Source organism: Phyllostomus discolor, chromosome 8 (genome assembly GCF_004126475.2).
Source record: "Phyllostomus discolor isolate MPI-MPIP mPhyDis1 chromosome 8, mPhyDis1.pri.v3, whole genome shotgun sequence".
NCBI lineage: Eukaryota > Metazoa > Chordata > Mammalia > Chiroptera > Phyllostomidae > Phyllostomus > Phyllostomus discolor.
In genome coordinates, this window is record NC_040910.2 from 69052136 (window position 1) to 69069102 (window position 16967).

Below are 16967 nucleotides of genomic sequence, written 5' to 3' on the forward strand. Positions count from 1 at the left end.
GTCTTGGAGGGTGGAGGAGGGGCCACAAGCCAAGGAATGCACTTGCTCCTGGAAGCCGGAAAAGACCAGGGAATAGATTCCTCCCTAGAGCCTCCATGGGGAATGCAGCTCTGCCAACACCTTGATTTTAGCCCAGTGAGATATATTACTGAACTACAGACCTCTCAGGTAATAAATTTGTAGTGTCATCTTGAGCCACCGAGTCTGTGGTAATGTGGTACAGCAGCAACTGGAAATTGATATACCACATCCTTGGTCCCCATCCTGACAACCAGTACATATCTCCAGATACTGCCCTCTGTCACCTGTGCAGCAAAACCGCCCCTGTTTCAGAAGCCTGGCTATGTGGAACGCCATCTCGTTTGCCTAGAAACAGAGAGAGGAAGGATTTTCCCTGTTTTGTGATGACAGTGAGGCTGGAAGTGGGCACACCCTGCGTGGTTGGCTCCACAAGGAAGGAGCAGATGATATAAAAGGGGGTGGGGGCCACAGCTGCCACCCCCACACCCTCCCAGAGGCTCCTGGGGCTGTCACACTGTCATTACTGGCACAGTCTTCCTGTCTGTGCTTGTGCGCATTTGAATGAAACTAGAAAAAGAAGCTGAACTATCTTCAACTGCATCATAAAAGAGAATATAAAAACTCCATAAAACACTGAAATGTCAGCTGAAACAGCATTGCAGGCAGAAACCTCAGCAGGCACTGTTTGTGGGCGTGCTGCAGGGGAGGCGAGGCTGGAGCCCAGCCTGCGCTGAGGGCCACAGGCCCAGGCTCAGGGCCAAGCACTCAGCCCCCTGGTTTCTGGACCCAGCCCCGATGCTGTAATTCTGTTTATTTTGCTGAATATGAAATGCATATGGTTCTGATTTCTGCTTTGTGATCCATCATCTCTGTGTGGCTTCGGAGCCAGAAACCATGTGAAACAGCTTTGAAGTTATTGTTCTGGGGCAAGTAGGAAGTTGGGCTTTTCTCGGGTTTATTGGGACAACCACCAAGCTCCCATTGGATTTAAGGGAAGTGGGCTGGCAAGGTCGGTTCTGGTACTGGCCCAGGCTGGGCCAGGTCAGAAGCTCTGAGTGGACTTGCACAGCCAGGTGCTCAGCTTCGGTTACAGAGACTTTTCTTCATTCCAGGAGTTGTGGCTGAAAAAAACAGGTGGTTCTATGTCACCTGCGGCCACAAGGTGGTCAGATGGAGTCATGGCCTTCAGCTCCTCCCTGCAGGGCAACAGCTGGCCATGCTTGGGGGCAGACAAAGGGCAGATGTGGGAGAGAAGAAAAAGGAAGTCAGTGAATAAATAGGACATGGAGGGAGGAAGACATCATCTGTATCTGTGAGTTTGATGTTGAAGAGCCAGCCAGCCCTTTCCATAATGAGCTGGCCTGACTGGGTAATTGGTATATGGAGGCCAGTGCCCCCAGATTTCAGTGTGCACTGCAATCACTCACCTGGAGGGCTCATTCAAACCTACAGCAGAGTTTCTGATTCAGAAGGGCTGGGGTGAGGCTCAGATATTCGAACAAACTCAGATGATGCTGATGAGGCTGGCCCACAGTTGAGAACCATTGCTCTTGAGCAAGAAGAGCATCTTTGTAATGAGAAGTGGGACTAATAACTAATAGTTTGCAGGACTTTACAGTTTATCTATAAGGAACCCACTTTTGATTTGAATAATTCTGTGGAAAGATAGTATCATCATCTTTGATATTTTTTCTTTTTCAAGGTAAAAGTAGCATTTATTTTTTTATATAGTCATACAGTAAAATTGACTTTTGGAGGGTATAAATTTCTATGAATTTTAATAAATAATATATACTTATGCAACCACCCCCTCAAGCATGATACAGGAGAGCTCCATCACCCCAAGATCCTGTCTCATGTTCTCCTTCTGCATTCACACCCTCCCTACCCAGCTCCTCCTGTATCATCCACCCCTACAGTTTTGTCTTCTTGAGAATGTTGTATAAATGGGATCTTACAGTGTACCTTTTGAGACTAGCTTCTCCACATACTATCTGTGAGTTGGTCAGAGGTTGTTGCATGTATCAATAGTTCGTTCCTTTGTATTGGTAAGCAGTATTCCATTGTATGGAGGTACTAATGTTTGCTCATCAATTCCTATTGGTCATCTTTTGGGTTGTTTCCAGTTTGGGATTATTATTTTTAAAAAGCTGTTCTGAACATTCATGTATGACCTCGGGTAGACATGTGTTTTCATTTGTCTTGAGTAAATGCGAGGAGTGGGTTCGCTGGGTCACAGGTTAAGCGGATGTGTAACTCAAAAGGAAACTGCAAACGGCTCTCCAGAGTGGCTGCACCATTCTGCACTCCTGCCAGCAGTGGGTTGGAGTTCCAGTTGCTCTGTGGGTCATGTCATGTCTGAGTCCAGCTTGTGTAAATGAGTCTCAGAAAGGCTCAGAGAGTTGTCCAAGGGCCCAGCCTCTTGGCTGGTCCTTGAATCCTGGAATCCAGCACCTTTGACCTGAAGGCTGTGAACGTTCTGGGTGGTGGCTGTGCTGAAGAAGAGCTAGGGAGCAGAGGCTGCTGTGTGGGATCGGGGACCCCAAGAATAGCAGGGCAAGTCTGGCAGGTCTAAGAAGTCCCATGCCCAAGGCTGAAGGAAACAAGAGGAAAGTAGGAAAAGGAGGCCACCAAGTAGAGAAAATGCACGTGCCAGAATCACAGAGGTGAAAGGCTCTAGGCTACTTTTCCATCTCCCCTTCCCTCTTATTTTTATATTGAGGCTCAGAGAGATGAAGCAGCCTTTCTGACGTCGCTCAGCTCACTGGTGCCTCTTGACTCTTCACCTGTGGAGGGCAGTGGTGGGAGCCACCTTTGTTCCCAGCAGCATCCTTATTAACAGCAGTAGGGCCACTGGCTGCTCCCCCTGGGACTTGAGGAGTACAGCTTTTGCAAACTGATGTACCTGGTCAAGCTCATCATACTCCATCAGTGCCTTGGCCTCGGGTCAGCTGCAGGCAGGAGTCAGCTTTAGGAAGGAATTGTGCAGGGGGCCATTGCCAGAGCAGAAACCAGAGCAGTGACTTAATGGGGCGGAGGAGGTTTCATGGAAGGGAAGGTCCCTCCTCTGGGGCCATTCCACCCGCCCTGGGGGGACCGGGCGCAGCTGCTCTGGAAGGCTGTGGACATGCTTTCCCCATTGCAGCATACTTCTCTTTCATTTTGAATATCATTTGTTTGGTTGCCACAGCAACGTCGTCTCTATTTTAATGCTAACCTGCGTGGCTGCAACTTTCTATATATAAATGCTGCTTTGCACAGTGAATTAGCTGATGCCACAGGGAAGCAGCGGATGTAGCGCCGGTGACAGAAAATGACCAGTGTGTCAGATTTGCGAGAGGAGGGACTGCGGGGCTGAGGTGAGTTGGAACAAGCAGCGTGCAGTAATCTTCAGGGCAGGTGCTCAAAGCTCATTGGAGCAGGTGAGATTGAGGGCCGGCCACTCCTGTGGAAGGGAGGCCTTCCTTGGACAGCCTCCTGCTGGGAAGGGGCTTGGCTCCGCTTTGGGGGTAATTCTGTTTGCCCACAGACCCACCTGTTCATTCCTTCAGTGAGTCTGGGCTGCACAGGGACCCGGGCACCCGAGGCTCTGGAAAGGAGGCCAGTGGTAGTATCTCAGGTGAGCTCAGTGCAAAGTGAGGTTTTCTTGCTTCCTTTGACTTATTTCAGTTCCCTGTTCTGGATCTTCACCTCCTCCTCTGGTTTGTGTTTCCTTAATCCCTGAGCGTGGCCAGTTCCTGTTGGGGCCAAATGGCCCCAAATGTTGTGGGTAGAGCTCTTAGGAGAAGCCCGGAAGGAACCCTGGGAGTCAGCAAGCTTGGCTCCTTTGGGCTCTAGATAAGGGAGAAGCTCAGAGAGGTGCCATGCTCTGCCGGATGTCACCCAGCCAGTCAGAGAAACAGAGGGACGCACCAGACCCCCAGGAGTCCTCCGGCTCCCTCATGTGTGCCTGTGTGCACATTCTGTTGTGGGTCTGGGCAGCTTGTAGATATGCACGGGGGTGACAGGGTGGCAGAAAGCACTGTGTACTCGTGGTGTTCCTTTCTTGAGTCATAAGTTGGGGGCACGTAATGAACACAGGATTATATAACAGAATTAGAAGCCATTTAGGTTTCTGCAAAGAGCATGAAAGTCAGAGCCTGGAAAATGGGAATTTGTGTGGATTCAGCCACTTCCTGGGTGACACTTGTGTCAGTGTTTCTGAGGCTCCATTTCCCTGCCTAAGCCCCGGGTGCGAGGTCTTCCCCCCGCATGCCGGGGAGGGGCTCACGTCACAGTCCAAGGAAACCCGTCGAGGACATGGCTCGGGTCCCGATGGGGGGGACGTGTCTGAGGGCAAGGCCGTGTGGAAACCATCAGGCATCCTCATGTGTGTCCCCAGGACAGGGAGAGGGTGCTGCCAGCAACAGAGACCTCCAAAGATTGGCCTTCAGGGTGTGCTGCCAGACACAGCGCAGTGTCACTGCCTTTGGGAATCTCCTTCTGGCTTTTTCTGCTATCACATCACTCAACAAGTATTTGAGGTGAACTGTGTCTGAAGGCCTGGACCATGTTCTTGAGAAGAGAAGCTGTGTATGATTATAATCTAGTGTCTGGGTGGTGTACAGCCTACAGGGGCTGGGCAGGTCAGGAAGAGTGGAGCAAAGGGTTTCCTTGTAGGAATTTCTGATTCCTATAAAAGGCGGTCATGGAGGAGATTCTTAAAAAGTAGACTGGGACTGGGTAACTCGGTGTTTTTTGAACCTTGAGTCACGAACCACATCATGGGTGTACTCTGTGTTAACCAGCACAAAGGTGAGATGGGAAGACACCAGAGTGTGTTGCACGTGGGCAGGGGAGTATGGCGACATGAAAATTTTGCTTTGTGTGTGTATTGGGTTGTAAAGTAAAATATGCTTTTTACTGTGCGTCAGACTTCCAGAGCAAATGTATGAAAACTGCTGGCCTTCAGTGGTGGTGACCCAATGAACCTGAACTCTCTCCTGCAGGGGACTGTGAGTTTCCTTTCCAAGGAAAGACTGGGAGGAGAAGGCGTGGTTCTCAGTGGGGGGGGGGGGGGGTCCCTTGCAGGCCCCCTTCCAAGGAACTGACATGGTGTAGTGGGCAGCACAGACGGGGACCAGCCGGCCAGCTGAGCCCAAGGTGGCAGCCCCTCCTCCCAGGGCCTGGGGTCAGGGGGAGAGCTCCCAGCAGCGGACTGAGGATGCTTGTGATTCTGATGGCGACTGCCCTGCTCCCCCTGTGCTCCTCCCTCCAGCCCCAGGACACAGGTTCCTGTGCCCCACAGCCCTGTACGTTTGGATTCCACACTCCTCCCAGGAGAGATGATCCAACCTCCCTCCCCACCAGGCATGTTCCAAGGGGCTGGCATTCAGCCGTTAAGTCTTGTTCCCCCATGGGACTCTGCTTTTTGTGGCAACTGTGTCATTTCACTGTGGACCCCAGGGATGTGCATCTGTCCTCCCCCAGGCTCCTGTGTCCCCTTTCACTTCAACCTGAATCCCTGCTCAGTGCACCGCTTTGCCTCTGATCAGCTTCCCTGCCTGTGTCCCCAGCTGCTGCGATACGCCTCACTCCTTCAGCTGTTTTATTCAGCCCCCTCCCACCCCACCTCTCCTTCCGAACTCTCATCAGCTGATGAGGGAGCGCTTTTCCATGGACAGAGTAGGACAGATTTTTTAGGGTCCCTTCTGCCCCAGAAACCTTGTCCTGTATGTCCACGGCAAGGAAGGCTAGACCCAGGTTGGGGTGTCCAGCTCCAGGGTGAGAGGGGGCAAGCCTCACATTTGTAACCCTTGAAAAATGTGCACCAACACCCCAGAAGCTGGCCTCCTGCCACACCCACCAGGATGTGTTGGGAGGAAGAGGTCTTGGCATAAGGGTGGAAGTGCTAATTCATACTTTCAGTTTAGGACAGTGGTATTCACGCCTTTAATACCAGGGAGCTCACTCTCCAAATGGCTGCTTATGCAGATACCCAACAATTAAAACTAGGAATTCCACACTGGTGGCCAATGGGCAAAATCAAGAGCAGAACTGTGGGGTTTCTTGGGTGTAGGTTTTGTTTTTGTTTTTGCCCCTGGTTTCATGTAGAAGCTTTGGGGATGGTTACCAGCACCGAAAAAATCAGCCAATTTCACATTCCAGATTATCAGCTTTTTTGCAAAAATGGTAGCTTTGGCAACACTGAGCCAGCTGTGGTCCTCATGGCAACACTATGCTGAGGATGCGTGTGGCAGTTCTGCCAGTTTGCCACAGTCCCCACCCATCTGTGCCATCCCTAGCTCTGCACAGCAGCTTCAGAGAGGTCAGTTGCCACTATTTGTTTGACTTGTGATGTTTTTCTTATGTTTAGGGAAATGTGAAATATATCCCATGTCTATGAAAAGAGGGAAGACAAGAAGACCATGTTTTTCAAGATGTTTAAGAGTCTATTTCTTTCTGAAACTAAATTTATCAGTCTCCTAAAGATCAATTTTCTAGAGATGGAGGAAGAACAGGCTCATTTTTTTCCCCTTGAAATCGGTGGTTCTCGAGATGTGATTCCTGAACCAGCAGCAGCATCACTTAGGAACCTGTTAGAAATGCAGGTTGTTGGGCGCCACGCAAACCTGCTGACTCAGAAACATGGAGGGTCCAGCAGTGTGTAGTGATGGCCCTTCTGGTATAGTGGAAAAGTGGTAGGTTCAGAACCACTGTTCTGCGGCCTGGTAGGATGCCTATACCTGTTGTGGCCACTCCCCATCCTTTAAGACTCAGAAAGGAGGAAAGTGGGGACCCCTAGCCTGAGAGGAGTTAAGGGCTCCACCCTGCAGGCTCCAGGCAGAGTTCTGAGTGTGCTTCAAGGGCTGGAGGAGTCCTGCCAGCTATGGGATCTCAACTAGTCCCAGTCCCTTTTTGTCCAGCTCCCACCTAGTCGGCACTTCCATTCGTGGGTCCCTTCAGCTGTCCTGAGAGATAGATGGTCACCAGGCCAGCTTCCCAGGGGAGATGCAGGGTATGACTGTAGCAAACAAGTCCAGGGAATTGAATCACATCAGGAGAGATCCAGCCAGTGGCCCAAGCTTATCAAAGATGAGCAGGCATTGTGGGCTGCTTGGCCTGAGGTGAAAATAACATGCCATTTCTTTAAAACTGTATGGGTAAAAGCCAACCTCACACACACATTTCAAGCCCAGCACTGATAACTCAGATAGCTGTTGTCTCAGCTGATCACTCGACTTCTGTCCACTGCCTCTCTGGATACTGGCTTAATTATTTTAGTGGACAGTCCAAGCAAGCCAAGAGTCAAGTTTTTCCAGATGTATTTACCGTATTTTGCCATGTGTGCCATGTTCCTGCATACAATGCACACACACATTTTGGGGCCAAATTTTCAGGGAAAAAAGCTTTCGTTTTAATTTTTTAATGCAATTTTTTATTTATGTGTAAAACCGATGATCATATTCCAGGGTATTATTTTGCATACAGATACCATTATTGCTTTCTAGAGTTACACTTTTAACACATAAGTATAAATAAAAGAATTAAAAACATTTATATAGATAGAGAATTAGTACTACCCCTGTATAATGTGCATCCTTATTTTCTCCTCAAAAATTTGGGCAAAAAAGTGTGCATTATACATGGCAAAACATGGTACCTGGAGGGCTCTAGGCCCAGGAGAGGCTGGTTTCAGAGACCCCAGCCAAGCCATTGATGACCCCCCCAGTTCTGTTCATTTGTGATTTGGGGACCTCTGACAGCACTTCAGGATGTCAGACCCTGTCCTGTATAAAACAGATAAAGGCGCGGGCACTGCTCCTCCCTTCATTGTCCTGTCTCTCCTCTTCCCCTGCCCTCACCTCAGTGCCCAGGTAGCCCCAGCAAAGTAAGAGGCCCTCTTTCTCAATGGGCTGACAAATCCTACTCAGAGACTTGGGGGACTCCATCTATTCAACACATCCTTCATGGGTACCTTTTCTGCATCTGGGAACTTGGGGAGCTCAGACAACAGGGGTGATGCCTGCCACCCAAACATGTGCAGCCATGGAGGTGAGGCGTGGACAGCCTACATGAGAGGGAGGCTGGCTGGGGTGGGGGCCGCACGTCCCAGGAGATAGCAAGGAGTGACCAGCCTGGCCCCTAGGCAGAGCAAGAGGGGCTCCCATCCCAGCTGGAGCATTGAACCCCAGCTCCAGATTTCAGCCTAGCACAGGAGCTGAGCTTTGAAGTGGCCTTGTCTTCTTGCTTTATGTGGATGGGTGGGGGCTGCCTGCCCAAGCTCCAAGCTCTGCCAGCTCAAACTGACATTCTTTCAGGTGTCATTTCGCCATGGGTGCTGGTCAGGGCTCTTTGCTGTGGCGGTACTGACCTTGGCACTTTCCTGCTCTCCCCTTGCACCTCTGCCTGCAGTTAATGAGGCTCCCCGCTGACAATGGGCCATTACCTTCTCCTGTGTGAAATTGATAATTAGGGTCTTGGCTGATCATGGCTTCAACTGTAACTTCTACCAGGAGTATTTGCCTTTGGGCAGAGGACTACAGGACACACTGCAGAGGAGCCTCGGCTCCAGTGGGGGAATGACCCTAGCCTTGGACACAGGGCTCTGGGTTCACACGGTCTGTGTCTTGTTAGTTGTAAGACCTCAGTTTATTTAATTATAAGATGAAAATAAGAATGCTTCTCTCCTGACGTTCTCATAAGGATCAGATAAGCTACAGTATGTACAAGGTCCTGGCCCACAGTAGACAATGCTCCAGCAATGAAGAACACTAAAAATATCCAGTGTGAAGTACAGGCTGCAGAATCGGCTTTGCGGATGTGCAGTGGAGGAAAAAAGAAACCTAACCTTTGCCCTTCCTATAATCCAACCAGTCTCATTTTTAGGAGCTCAAGTGTAAGGGGTGCTCTCTGGGGTACCCTTGGTGATGGCAGCAGAGTTCAAATGGGCAGGCAGCCCCAGGGAGGCAGCCAGGACCTTGTTCTGGTTGGTTTGCAGCTCTTACCCAGGGTGTGTTGGTCTTCGTCTGGTTTGTGGCGGGGGTCGCCTGCTTTCTAGTGGCCCCAGTGGTTGTTCTTGGCTCCACAGTCTTATATACTCTAGTCTTGTCCACTGAGCGTTGTAATTCCACTTCATACTCCCTGTCTCTGGCTCCCGTGACAAGCTCAGTCTATGTCAGAAAAGTTAGAGTGTGTCATTGTGGAGAGGTTAGCTTGGGCTGTTGGGAAATCCCGGGCTGTGCAATGGGAACGACTCAGTGTTGATGACGTCCACTGATGCAGCCTTTCCTCAAAGGTTGCTCAGCGATTGAACAGGGACAGGAAGGATGGGGCAAGGCTAGTATCACAGAGTATCTACCATGGTTTCAGCCCTAAACTCTTTACAAGAACTCAGTGAAGCAGGTGGTGGTATTTCCATTTCTACATGTAGAAAAGAAAAAAAATGAGGGTAAAAGAGGGGACATGACTTCTGAGGTTTTATGGCTGGTAAGCCATAGCACCTACACTGAACTTCCTCTGTGCCTGGCTCAAGACTGAAACCTGGGTTTGAGGACAAGCAAATGGGTGTCTGCAGGCAATTGAGTGATTTGCAGGGGGTTGTAGCTTGTTTCTTACCCAAACTCGCATCCCAACACATCCATGCACACCTTGTTTTAGAATCCCTCTCAGAGTGTGGAGGTTGTGGTTGCCAGAAGTTTCTGGAATCTTCCAGGCTCCCTTGTTGGAATGGAGTTTCAATGAGTGGGGAAAAAAATAGGCAGAAGAAGATCTGCCAAAGGGAAAATCAAGTGTGCTATGACTTCACTCCTCTTGTGTGCACAGATGTTTCCTCTCTAGTCCCCCTCCCTTCAGGGAGCTCACTGGCCACAAACAAGGGACGAGCTCAGGGTGAACAGAAAGCCAGACTGATGGACGATGGGTCACCTTGCACAGAACAGTGTTGGGGTCGGCCCAGGAGCCATCCTAGGCGGGGCTCTGGCTTCTGCCATGACATCTGACCCTTTAGCCATGATGGCAACGCCAGCACCAAGATGCAGGGCTGCCGAAGAGGGAGAGGGAGGGACCTCTGCTTTGGGACGGCGGACCCTTGGTGTCCAATCCCCGTCTGTCTCTGAGGCTCGGCTTCCCAGTCTGTTAAATGGCAACACGGGACCAAATGATTTCTGAGCTCCCTTTCATCTGTAATTTTGGGAATGTTCTTTACTTTTGCTCATTTTATCTGAAGTTCAGTTTCTTAAAAACACACCCCCGAAGTCTTCCTGCCATTTGACACATAATTTAAAAAATCCTAATCTGATCAACAGTCTTCATTTTAGGGGATGGCAAGTGAGATGGGGTACGTCAAGGGGGATTTTCCTGCAAACAGTATCTAAGTATTTTATTTTTTTCCAATTTTTATCTAACTTTTTAAAATTTTTAACTTATTTTATTATTGTTCAAGTACAGTTTTCTGCCTTTCCCCCCACCCTTCCCCACTATCTAAGTATTTTAAATAACACTATATTCATACATTATTACATGGTAGAATAAGTATTTTTTAAATGTGTTAAAATTAATATGCTCATCACAGAAAACTTAAAAATACAGAAAAGCAGAAATAATAAAAAAATATGTAACATTCTTTCCCCCTTCTTACCGTATATGTTTGTTCACATATCTGGGATCATATGGTGTATATGTTGATTTTGGGGGATTGTGGTCTTTTTCTGATTGTAAAAGTAATGAAGACATTTTAAAAGTTAAAATTTTATTTTTACTTAAAAAAATAAAAATTTTTAATGTAATAAAATTAATAGTACAATTAAAACAGCCACAGGAATCCCACAATACAAAGATAGCCCTTGTTAACATTTCTGTGTGTTTCCTTAGTTCTTCATTCGGAATGGGGAGAGCATTATTTTCCATAGTTGAGATCATGCTGCGTACTCCGATTTCTAAAGCAGGAACAGCTCTTAGAAGATGATATAAAAGAGGGTTTTGATGAGCGAAAACAGCGGTCACTGGGTGGTTTATTAGTCTTTACTGATTTATGGGAGGGAGAAAAGACTTGGTTCATTTAAAATGAGTTTTAAATATGCAGAAAATCATTACTCAAGTCCCCAGGCAATGCAAGTGGCCACTCTGGTGTTCTACACAACACAGCGTGGCTTGGGTGGAGGGAGGAACAAAGACTTTTTGTTCAGTGCTTCTCCCAGCACAGTGTCCCAGAGCCTCCATAGTTCCCGCGTTGCCCACATGTGTGTGGATGGAAAAGGCAGCATCAACTGCGAGAGCCCCCTGCATGTGGCCAGAGGTTTCCTCTGTGCTGGCCCTGAAGGACGTTGCAGGAGAAGCATGTATTCTGGTTCCATCATGGCGGAAGCAGAGAAGGTGATATGCTAGGCCCCCAAGCTTCACCCTGTGCTGGAAGACCTACCAGGTGGCACATAGTTCATTGGGCTTCTGGGCCGGGGGCCTGCACTGGGGAAGAAACAATCCACAGGGACATTTATCCCCACTGCCATCTTCCTCATCAGGCTTTCTCTCTCAGCGTCTGGAGAGTAGTGGGTGGATCCTCACTTGCATGTCTAAGAGAACCTTCTTTCTTGCACATGAAATATTGATACAACTTGCCTAGATGTGTATGTCTTAGATCTCAAACTTTTGAGACAGAAACTTGTATTTGCAATTCAGTTTGTTCCACCATTCAACAACTGTTTATTGATCATCCTTAGTAATAAAAAAATGAACATGTCCTCAAAAACTTTGACTTCAGTAGGATTTCTCTTCTAGCACTTCCTAGCACTTGCATGATTTTAAAATGATTTTTTATTATGTTGTGATCGATTATTGATTTTAATCTATTCTGGTCTTTTCTAATGGAACACTTCTTAAAGATATACTGCTTCTTTATTTCTTGGTCTTTTTCACTTTGCAATTTAGGGAGGTCCTTTTAAGTTTACCCTGCTCTTTATTGAATTAACATTTTATATATTTATTCACAGCTGCTAATATGGATTTAAATGAGTGATTTCTGTATAATTATTACCTCATTTGTTTTCTTCTTTGTGTCAGTCTTTCCGCTTTGGCTGTTTTTTCCATTATGAATTTCTGTTCCTCTTTGAAAGATATCACAGCTTTTCTTGCACTCTAGCAGTTTCCCGACATTTTCTTCTGAATTACTACTTTATGAGATGCATTATTCCTTGGAGCCTTCAGGATGTCACATATTCACCCTTATTCCACATGCTTTTTCCACCTTTTCTACTCGTTCCTGGACAAGTTAGGACTTATGTAGACTTCGCATATACCAGCAGAGAGAGTATATGTGAATGCGGTCTGTCGCTGGCCTTGGCACTTTGTGCACTTGGTAGAAGGGACTCCCTTCCATGGTTGCTTGCCAGTAGACTCAGTGATGCACACATCTCCTAGTCCAGTTCCTGTTTTCAAACTGGCCCTCACCTGGTGCACTGCTATTTTGCTGCCTGGTTCTCTGATATTCTGCATTGTTGAGGGGCCTGGGACCCAACCATATTGAGTGTAAGGAACTGGCTGCCAGTTACCTCGTGGGAGCTACCAGCCCAGCAGATCTGGAACCAGCCACTCCCTGCAGCCACGTTCGTCCTCTTTCTTGCTTTCTTCCATAATGGCACCTGTCTTACTATCTTACCTCCCTTCCCTGTGTGCCTCATGCCCACAGTGCCCTGTGTGCGAAGATCTGATTCCCATGCCCAACTCTTTCTGAGATTAGCAGCAGGAGACATCATTTTCGTAATTAGTGTGCATTTTCTCTGGTATCTCACTCGGGCACTGTTAACTGACATTTCTCCTTAGGCCTCCCTCCTCATTTGGTGTTGGTGACTGATTCTCAGAACTCACATTCATTCCTTCCCCGTCATGTAGCCCCTGAGTGTGAGACCTGGGCTGAGGGGAGGAGTAAAGAATGAAGAGCTGGTTCTTGCCTCTGAGAGTCCTGGACAGGCGTCCTGGGGTATGTATGCATGCATGGAGGGCACCAAGGAGGAAGGGATTGGGTCCGAGGAGTGTCAGAGAGAATTGATTCTCCCACCGTGTGTGAACACGCCTCAAAGTTTAGCTGTTCATCCTTTGTGAGCTCCAGGCTGACACACAGGATTCCACTACCATGTCCACATAGATGCTTCGGCTCTGGGTGCTAGGGCCAGACTTGCGGCAGTTGCTCACTGATCCCTTCGAACTTACAGATGCAGCCAACAAACTCTTCCACATCCTCCCAAATGGCCTCCCACCACAGCCAATCCTGTCTGGGTTACTAGATCTAATCCTCTTGCTTCCTTCAGACTCAATTTCTACTTTCTCCTGTCCCCCGCCCCCCCCATCTTGTCAGTCACCCAGGCTTTTTCTGCTTCTTTCTTGATGTCCCTCTGCTCTGATCAAGCCCTTCCTTTTCATTCCAGCTGTCAGGCAATGCTGCATCTTCTGAGAAGCTTCCCGGACCACCCCAGTGGAAAGCAATCTTGCCCTCCTCTGGATTCTGAAAGCTCTTATTATCTGTCAACTTAGCACTTATTGTAGACTACCTTGTATGGTCATTTCTTTTTTTTTTCACTTGTGTTTGTGCCTTATCTTCCACACTTTAAAAGTCCAGTCCTTTGTATTATATACTTGCTGCACTGTTCACAGCCATCAGGAGAAGGTAGTTAGTAACTGTTAAGTGCTTGATCGATCACATAGCCAAGGGGCCGCGTAGCAGGAATTGGGGGGTCTTCGAGATCCCTCACCCTGGAGACTGCACGGGCTGGTGAATGATTTCTCCCATCATGCCTGTAAAGCATTTAGAAAAAGTGACTCATCGCCATACACAGATGTTCTTTCTTATTAATTATCATTATGAGACAACACAATTTGTTCTATAGAAGACAAGGGCCTAGAGCAAATCTGGCCTATTTTGGTTGCCAGTTTTCAATGCAGCTGAAACAAAGACTAAGAAGAGGAGGGTTGGTTGCATCTGACTCCATTAAACTCTGGGAAATGCAGCTCGGCGAAAATGATTGTCCATCTTTTTGCTTTTGGATCATGGGTTTCCTACTGTTTCTCATTTGTTCACATGGCCCATATGTAGAAACTTACCTATTTGCAGAGACCCAAAAGGGGAGAACAATTCATGCTTTTTCCAGTAACTCTAATGATAGAGGACTATCAGTCAAGCAAAACCAAAGTGGCCTCTTCATTCAGAAGCTGGAATAACCCCAAACAGGAAAGACCATTGAGTGCATTTGCAAGTTGTACCCACCCTGACCTATTAACTTTGATAAACCTAAGGAATAAAATGTTTGCAGGACTGGTGTGTACTGCTTAGCTCAGGTCAGAGAAGATTAGCCTCCTGGTTTATCTTGGCCCAGAAAGGTCCCCTGCCCTGGCCATAGGCCACAATGGGAACTGTGATGACAACAATTTTTGTGTTGCCTATGGCTGTGCCCTATTGTGTGTCATTGTATCCGTTCATCTGTGTGATGATGCAGTGTCAGAGAGGTGTCAAGGCTAGCCAGCCTGAAAAATGTCCCCTTTGCTGTTATAAAACCAGGAAGTTATGGGCTGTGACAGCTTCTGTGGCTACTTTAATCCCAGAAAACCTGAAGGACTGAGGTGAAGGTCTCGGCTGTCTACATGCAAATGAAGTTTTGCTTTTATCTTCTCATCAGTGGGGCCCCATGTCCAGGAGCTGAGATGCACCTGCTCCTATCTATGTCTTCCTTTGGTATGGCTGACCTCAAAGGTCAGGGCATGGATTTGCCCCCAGCCCCTCCTCCCGCACCAGAGAGAACTTGAGGAAAACTTAGCAGCTGCTGGCAGACTCCTCATCTCAACCCTGCTCGCTTTCTTCTCTTGTGGCTGAGTTGGGACCATTTTACAAATGTTGAGTTAAACATTTCTATTGTTTTTTATTTTTCATCCTCACCTGAGGACATGCTTTTATTACTTTTAGAGAGAGAGGAAAGGCGAGAGAGAAAAAAAAAGAGAAAAAGAAACATTGATTGGCTGCCTCCTGTACATGCCCCAGCTGGGAATTGAACCTGCAACCTAGGTATGTGCCCTGACTGGGAATCAAGCCTGTAACCTTTTGGTGTGCAGGATGATGCTCCAGCCAGCTAAGCCACCAGGCCAGGGCTCTTACTTTTACAAAGTGAGAAAAAAAGGAGAGATCCCATGACTACTTCCTTGTCTTAACATTTGATCGTTTTATTCCCTGGTGTTGTGATAATATATCCTGAGTGCAAAGCTGGTGATGTTTTCTCCCTGGTTCAAAACCCATCCATGCTTTCTTCTTGCTTGTAGAAGAGAGTCTGAATTTCTTAGCCTTGGAATTCTCAATGGCCTTCCATGATCTGACTCCATCCTTAGGTTCTACTTTTTCACCTTCCATGCCTCTTAAATTCTGATGGAAGTGGTCCACCCACCATTTCCCTCACCCTCCCACACTGTTTCTCTGGGCCTTTGCTCAGGCTGGACACGAAGGATTGAACCCTGAAGTTGTTCATCCCACCCCATCCTTCCTGATCACCCCCAGAGTCTCTATTTTCTCCTCTGTTAAATGGGATGATAACAGAAACTTCCTTGTTAATTTGGGTTAAGTGACATAAGACCTGTGAAGCAGTTGGAGCAGTGCCTGGCCCAGAGCAAGCTCTCAGCAAGGGGTCATGGTTGTCATTCCTGCAGCTGATTGGAGCTCAGCAATCACAGAGGGGAAGTGGTGTCCCCAGACAGCCATGCCAGTGGCTTTGAGAAGGAAGACCTGAGGGCTGCCATGGTGGGGGGTGGGGGGGGTGGGGGTGGGGTTGGAAGGGAAGGACCAGAAAGGTGGATTGTAGGTGCAGGAAACAGGGAGTTGATGTGTCTGATCACCATCCACCTCCAGGGACTCCTGGGCATGCCATGCTCCAAAGCAGAGGAGCCTGTGGCTGATGCTAAGATGCTGACTGTGCTGCCTCAGTTTCTGTGATTGGACCATAGTGAGCCCCACTATAGGTGGCCCGACCTTGTTTTCTAGTCATCTTCATCTTCCCAAGGAGCTGGGGCGGGTGCATGTGCCACCTTCCCTGGAGACCCTGCCCCTGAGTATCTCCCGCTGTGGCTCAAGCATCACCCTGGCCAGGGTCCCTTGGTCTAAACTATCTTTTGTGTATGTGGTAAAATGCACATAATGTGAAATGTCCCAGTTTAACCATTTTCAGTAGTAATAAGAACTTTTACATTCTTGTGCAACCATCATCATGGTGCATTTCTAGAATTTTTTTGTCTTGCAAAACTGAAACTCTGTATCCATTAAGCAACCACTCCCCATTTCCCCCTCCTCCCAGCACCTGGCAACCCCCGTTCTACTTGCTATTTCTATGAATCTGACTCTAGGAACCTCACAGAAGTGGAATCATACAATATTGGGCCTTTCATGACTGATTTATCTTTACTTAGCATTCTGCCCTCAAGGTTCGTCCCTGTGCAGCATGCGTCAGAGCTTACTTCCTTTTTGAGGCTGAATAATATCCCATTGTATGTATAGGCTGCATTTGGTTTATCCATTCATCCATCAGTAGATACTTGGGTTGTTTCTACCCTTTGGCTATTGTGAATAAGGCTTCTGTCAACAGAGGGATGATAATACCTGTCTGAGTCCCTGCTCTCATATCTCTTGGGTCTATACCCAGATGCAGAATTGCTAGATCGTGTGGTAATTCTATGTTTAATTTTTCAGGAACTGCCATAGTATCCATAGCAGCTGCACCATTTTATATTCCCACCACTGTGCACAAAGGTTCCAGTTGCTTCACATCCTGGCCCACGCTTGTTTTTTCTCTTTTTTTAATTTTTATTTTTTATAGTGTCCATCCCAGTGGGTGTTAGGTAATATCTCATTGTGATTTGCATTTCCCTAAAGATTAGTGATTTGGAGCATCTTTTCACGTGCTAATTGGTCATTTGTATATCTTCTTTGGGCAACTGTCCTTTGC

The 16967-nt window shown here is 47.8% G+C and overlaps 1 protein-coding gene across 3 annotated transcripts in view; it reads left to right on the forward strand.

Moving 5' to 3' along the window:
- The window catches only part of GAS7 (growth arrest specific 7), a 207048-nt gene that overhangs the window by 93231 nt on the left and 96850 nt on the right, over window positions 1-16967 (forward strand). Inside the window, exon 1 of one of the 3 annotated variants that reach the window (XM_028534592.2) lies at window positions 3211-3380. The exons of the other annotated variants lie outside the window; for them this stretch is intronic. The gene's annotated coding sequence lies outside the window, so the exon portion shown is untranslated. Of the gene's footprint in view, window positions 1-3210; window positions 3381-16967 lie in introns of those variants that run through there. 3 annotated transcript variants of the gene reach the window in all.